Here is a 6563-nt window from a genome sequence, read left to right as displayed (position 1 = left end):
CCGGTCCCCGAGGCGCGGTCCCGAGAGGCCGCGGCCCCTGGCGGCGAGGTGACGGGCCGAACCGGGCTGAGGACGCAGCTGGCCGCGGGAGCTCGCGGGGCCGCGGAAAGTTCCTCCGCCCGGCGACTTTCCCAGTTTACTTTTGGGGAGAGCGAGGGGCGGGCGCTGCTGCCGCGCGGTCCCCGCGCCGGTCCCCGACCCTGCGGTGGTGCTGCCCGCCGCCCTGCTGCGGGGTCGGCTTCGGCTGCCGGGTTGGGAGATGCAGCCATCCGGCTCCCTGGGCCCGGGCTGCGCGGGACCCTGCAGCCAGCAGCCGGGGCGAGGCGCCAGGCGGAGTGGTGCTGGCAACTGTCAGGATGCCCGAGGCAACGGGGATCCGGTGCGTGCAGCCGAGCGAGAGGGCGGACCGCCGGGACCCGCAGCCTCTAGGGCGACTCAGGACCCCGGGGCAGCGTGTGGGGGACCCGGGGACCCGGTGTAGGGCGGGAGGGTCCCGTCAGGTTTGTCGAAGCTGCGCTGTTACCGGCTCCCGGCTGCTTATTAGCCGTGTGGCCCTCTCGAGACTTGCTTTTCAGCTTTGCCCGTCAGATGGAAACTGCAGCGTTCAGTTCAGGGTTGCGGGGAAGGGTAAACCGAGGTAAAGGGCTGGCACGTGTTTGACATGGCGGTAAGTGTTGGCAGCAGAGCTGTCACGGTCATGTTCACGGCCTCTGAAGCCCAGGGACACTCCGTGTGGGACACACAGCTGTGGCCACCCTATTCCAGATCTGACTCGCTTTGTGCATTTGTGAAGTGAACCAGCAATTGGAGGCCGCCTGGCCTACCAGTGAGTAGGGCTTCACTGCAAGAGGACCTGAATCTGTCAGCTGGGTCACTGAGGCCGCCCTCTGTAGTGTGTGTTATTACATACCTGTGCCTATAAGTAGCAGGTGTTTTGTGCTGGAGCCTGACCAGCAGCCAGTCTTTTAAACTGATTGAGGTCTGTGCTTTCTGGACTGAGTCATCATTGCAAATATCCAGACGTTAACTATCATCAGCTTGCTGAGGCACTGGTTCTTGTGACCCTTGGTAAGAAGTAGCCCCATGGGAAAGGACAGCCGAGTATTCATCTCCTACCCCAGGGTAGGGTCCAGTCCAGCTGGGACAGCGTGGCTGGGGAGATGCTGCTTCTGAGAACAGCAAGAAAGGAAGACATCTCCATCGCTGCCTCTCTGTAAAAATAGAGATGCAGTTCCAAAGGGCAGAAGAGATTTTTAAAGAGCGATCCAGGTGCACTGTGATTACCTTTGTGTCTGTATTCTTAAGTGTAATGGATTGAATATTGGCAATCATTAGGTTCTTTAACAGTTTCTTGACTACAGATCACTGTTTTCTTTTGACAGGGTCTCACTATGTAGGCTGGCTGGCCTGGAACTCATATGTAGACCTTAAACTCTGTCTCCCAAGTGCTCAGATTAAAGGTGTGTGCCACCACACCCAGCAGGAACCCCCTTTAAAGTGGGGTATCTCAGTGCTCAGTACTGTTCTCCCTTAGTGTGTTAGTTGCTTCCCCCTCCCCACTCCAGAGCCAAGGACTGAACCCAGGACCTTGTGCTTGCTAGACAAGTGCTCTACCACTGAGCTAAGTCCACAACTTCCCCTTCCTTGGTGTCTTAGGGTGATAGGGGCAAGGTGCCACAGTGTCCCTCTGTCCCTCTGTGCCTGCTTACTTAGGAGCATCATTATGAAAGTAGGAAAGTGTGAAAGCTGTAGCGTGAGCCTCAGAGGCCCCAGTCCTGCCCATTCTGTGCTGGCCACGTAGTCAGAGTCCTGCCCGGATGAGCTGGTCCAGGAGAGAGCGGAGCAGCTTGCCCCTGGCCAGTGCCCTCCATGTGCAGTGGGCTGGGCTTTGGCGGCAGTGGGTCCTTTAACTAGTTTTTGATCTGGTAGAATTGGAGAGTGTGTTCTTTTTTACAATTTCTTGATGTTTTTTTCTTAATTCCTACCATTCAGTGTCAAGGAGGTCATCTGGAGTAAAGTTCCCATGTTTTGAAAAGGTTGGCTCATTGGCTCGATTGTTGTGAAGAACAGGTCTCGTTGCATTACTTTGTGTTGGGTGGCCAAGCACAGATTCAAGGGTGGTGCTGACAGCCTCTTTGCCTTGCGGTGCCTTCCAGTCATCCTTAGAGCCAGAAGAGTGGTCTGTGGATGTGCGATGAAAAAAAACGCACCTTCCTCCTACCTGGGCAAGGAGCTGGGACCGCTGACCGGTTCACAGCCTTATCTTCCGTGCTCCAGCTGCTCTGGAGGACGCGACGCCCTGCAGGGAAATATGCTCAGGATAGCCATGCAGAGCATGGCACGGCACGTTGGGACTTCTTTTCTGGAGAATGTTGTAGGTGTGGTTCCGGCTGCCTCTCGTCCTGTAGGTCTCTGCTTCTCGGCCTTGGTCGGAGCTTGCTGTTGGGTGCTGTGGTTGGATGACCTCGGTCGGAGCTTGCTGTTGGGTGCTGTGGTTGGATGACCTCGGTTGGAGCTTGCTGTTGGGTGCTGTGGTTGGACGGCCTCGTTCGGAGCTTGCTGTTGGGTGCTGTGGTCGGATGGCCTCGGTCGGAGCTTGCTGTTGGGTGCTGTGGTCGGACGGCCTCAGTTGGAGCTTGCTGTTGGGTGCTGTGGTCGGACGACCTTGGTCTAAGCTTGCTGTGGGGTGCTGTGGTCGGATGACCTTCCCCCTTTCATTCCTTCTTCTCTCTGCCCAAGAGTGATTTATGAATTAGGAAGGACGGCCACTTTCCCACAACGCGCCCTCATTCTGTTCTGTGTAGTCAGGGAAGGGACGCTGCTCAGGCTTGGAGAGCGGGGACTCCGCAAACAGTGTGATGCTTTAGGAGACACTGGTCTCCACAGACAGGGATGGGTATTTGTGAACAGATCCGAGCGTAGTTTGAATTTTATCCTCGGGTCAGAGGAGGAAACACAGTTCTTTCCCTTCCCTCCCCTTCCCAATGATGGGCATCTGCTGACTCTTTGGGAGCTGTAGATGCCTTTCCAGCCTGTGCTCCTGTTTCGGGGTGGGGGGGTTGACATGACAACTTCTGGGCCCTTAGAGCTCTCTGGTGCAGAGCGGGAGGTAAAGCATGGCGTTGTTTGATACTGAGTGAGCACAGGAGAAGGAATGGACTCTACATACTGATTGAAGGAATCTACTCTAGATACTGTGTGAGTGCAGGAGAAGGAATCTACCCAGACACTGAGCGAGTCCAGGAGAAGGAATCTACTTTAGGCACTGCGTGAGCACAGGAGAAGGAATCTACTTTAGGTACTGAGTCCAGGAGAAGGAATCTACTTTAGGTACTGAGTGCAGGGGAAGGAATCTACTTTAGGCACTGAGTCCAGGAGAAGGAATCTACTTTAGGTACTGAGTCCAGGAGAAGGAATCTACTTTAGGTACTGAGTGCAGGGGAAGGCATCTACTCTTGCTCAGCTGACACCTATGCACTGATGGCCCCAGGCCATGCTAGCTGTCTGGAGCTGCCTTCAGCAACCTTGTGCTCTGAGCACTTGTGTGCAGTGTCTGCACAGATTGACAGAGGTGAATGGCTTTGTTTTCCTCCTTGCTTTGCTTCCTGGGAGAATGTTTCTGGTGACTGACACCTGACTGGGCTTGCTAGAGTCTAGGCTTTGTTTGAGCAGTGTCATGTGGTATCATTTACATACTACAAAGTCGGCTTGCTGTACGTATACAGCTAAATATTTTTCAGTAGAACTAGAGGCTTTTATAAACATCACCGTGATTGAATTTAATTTCAAGTCATTATCTATTTTTTATGATGCTAGGGATGGAACCCAGAGCCTTATGCATGCTGGGCAAGCCCCCTGCCATGGAACTACCCTTAACTCAACTTAGTTTGTGTTTAGAACACTGCCATTGCTATCTGAAGGACCTCTGGGTTGTGACAGGTGCCTACCCACCCCCACCAAAGGCAGCATTGAGCACTCCATTCCAGCACTATGTGCAATGGAACCCTGAAGTCTGTGACAGTGAGTGGTGGATGCCTGTAGCTGTTTTTTGCTGCTCCATGAGGTGTTATGTGCAGACCCACACACTCCGCAGCTCCCTTTACCTGTGGGATGTACCTGATGGTGCTATGACCTAGTCTTTAGGACAGTGAGCTCGACCCCTTCCTTAGCCAAGGACTCTAAGGTCAGGGCTTTGAGTCCTTGGCTACAAGGAGGGCAGGACAAGCACAGTAGAAGTGTGGAGGGACTGAGTGACAGAGTGTAGGGGTGGGCAGTTGGGCACAGGGATCTTCTTAGAAAGGGAATTGTAGTAAAGGGAGTAGGGAAGGACACCTGCAGAGGCCTAGAGGCATGATGCAGACACCATCTCTGGTAGCCAGGCTTTCTGTGTGTGGCCCATCTGCAAGCTGTGAAACAGCCTCTTTCCACGAGAAGCCCCCCCCAGGTGGTTGTCTGAGTGGGATTTACAAAGATGTCTGGTCATTGGTGCTCTGTAGTCCCAGATACTGAACAACACTTCACTTCTCCTTCGTCGGCTTGGAGTGTCCCCTAGGAGCTTGCACAAACCTCAAGCTGGCAAGCGATGAACTGGATGAGCCCCGTGGTGTGCTGCTGAGGGCTGTGGTCCTGGGGACCAGTGGGTGGCAGGGCTGTGTTTCCCTGTGCAGATGTGGTAGGAGGCCCCTGCATCCAGTTGGCAGGTGCTGCCACACCCCGTTCCTGACCAGCAAGCCTTCTCCCCAAGCTGCCTGCAGACCTTGGGTCACAGGTGTGTGGGATGGTAGCTGAGGGTGTGCTTGCCTGCAAGACTTCCTCTCAGGAGGAAGTGATTGTGCTGTGGTAGTCAAGGTAGGTCTTGGAGGCCACCTCAGTGGGGAACCCCCTTGTCAGTGGTCCTGTTAGCTCAGCATTTCCTGTATCATCCAGGTAGTGACCATGGAAAGAGAACACTCAAACCCTGCTTCCTGTTTGGTGTAGACCTGCTGTGCACCCCTGAGGGAGGCTCAGCCTAAGAAGATGGCAGGATAGGCAGATTCAGATCTTAGCAGGTGCCTTCTGCCCTCTGCCCTCTGCAGGATGGCTGATGGAGTGCCGGCAGGGGGTGGAGTGTATGCCCATTTCTTAATGGGGACTTCTGCGTGCCTGCCTTCTGTGGGCCAGTCTGACAGCGTGGTGTGAGTTGCTCCTGCCTGCCTTGGCAGAAGTGCCTCCCATTCTTTGTCTGCCTGTGTTTGTTTTTCTTTCTGCACAGGAGTTCTCTGGGCTGGGGCACACCCGCTGGTGTTCACTGCTGCTCCGCGGGATGGTGCCTGGGAACACGGAAGTAGAAACAATTGAAATAAAAACAAAAGGTTAAAGAGAGGAGGAGGTGTTTGGCAGGGACCTCAGGCCACATGTGCTCCGTGGCCCATCCGCTTGGAAAGGTCAGTGTCTGCCATGGATCATGGCCACACTCACATTGTGGTCTCCTGATTTTCTTTTCTTTAAAGGTTTCTTTTGCCACACACATGGCTCTCTGGACTACGGTGTTCGTCTAGGTGCTCCCATATACCTACTGGATGGACCTATCCCTGGGGTCATAGGGCCATGTGCTTAGTTCGTGGGATGTATCAGTGTGCTTCCATGGGCAGCAGTGATTTTGGTTGGGGTGCTTGAGTGTTTTGGTGTGTCAGGAAAGTGACTGCTCACAGAAATGTGAGCGTGTCTCCCTTAGATCATGAGAGGGACAGGTGGAAAGCAGGAAGGAAGCCTGGCTTCTGGCTCTTCTTGTGGCCTTCTCGGGCAGAGGACCTTCAGTGGCCTTTTCAGTGGCACGCCTCCCCTCACAGCTTGGCTTGGTAGAAGGGACAGTCTCAGGAACCCTCAAGGCGTTTGGATCCTAACGTCTGTCCCCATCAAATGTCCTGACCCTCACCTTGAGGGCTGTGTCTCCAGTCCTTGGAAAGGCCTGACAGTGCCAAGTAGCCCTAAGGAGGTGATGTCTGAGCTCGAGGCTGGCCATGGGAGCAAGCTCGGGAGCGTACAGTTAGCCCAGGCATGGTGTGGCACAGGCTTGGCATGTGGTCTGGCTGCTCTCTGTCCCGACTGGGTCCCTCGGCCTGTCTCTGGTTCCTCCTTGAGGGCTACTGTATGCCAATGTGAGCTGCTTGGGATTCTTGCTACCTAGCACACCTGCCCTGTAGCCTGTTCTTTTGGATGCCATGTGACAAGGTAGCTCGTATGAGCCATGGTGTTGTGAGGTAAAAGTGTGAGCCAAAGACTGCTGGAATCAAGCAGCTGCTGAAGGTGGGTGCTCTGTGATGGTGGCAAGTGACCTGCCCCAGGTGGCATGTCCTTGCTGGACTTCATGCCGGAGACAGAAAGGAGGGTGGGGTGTGGTGTAGTAGGGGCCCAGGGGCTGTAAAGGTGCCATGGGCATGAGGCTGGGCTCCAGGAGGGCTGACAGGTGGGCACGTGCATGGAAGTGCCTGTGCCATCTCAGCAGGCCACTGGGGTCGTTCCGTACTGTGCACAGTCTTTACTATGTTTGCACTCTTATTTTTAATGTATCTTTTTTTTTTTTT

At 54.6% G+C, this 6563-nt stretch overlaps 1 protein-coding gene across 3 annotated transcripts in view; it reads left to right on the top strand.

The window, feature by feature from the left end:
• Mob2 (MOB kinase activator 2) overlaps positions 1-6563 on the top strand; it is a 59604-nt gene that overhangs the window by 197 nt on the left and 52844 nt on the right. For 2 of the 3 annotated variants that reach the window (XM_029556779.1, XM_029556778.1), the window contains one exon: positions 5252-5423. The exons of the other annotated variant lie outside the window; for it this stretch is intronic. The gene's annotated coding sequence lies outside the window, so the exon portion shown is untranslated. Of the gene's footprint in view, positions 1-5251; positions 5424-6563 lie in introns of those variants that run through there. 3 annotated transcript variants of the gene reach the window in all.

Source organism: Nannospalax galili, unplaced genomic scaffold (genome assembly GCF_000622305.1).
Source record: "Nannospalax galili isolate Female #2095 unplaced genomic scaffold, S.galili_v1.0 scaffold507, whole genome shotgun sequence".
NCBI classification, from domain to species: Eukaryota; Metazoa; Chordata; class Mammalia; order Rodentia; family Spalacidae; genus Nannospalax; species Nannospalax galili.
The sequence above is the reverse complement of the archived record's forward strand: the minus strand, read 5'-3'. Positions and strand labels throughout refer to the sequence as shown.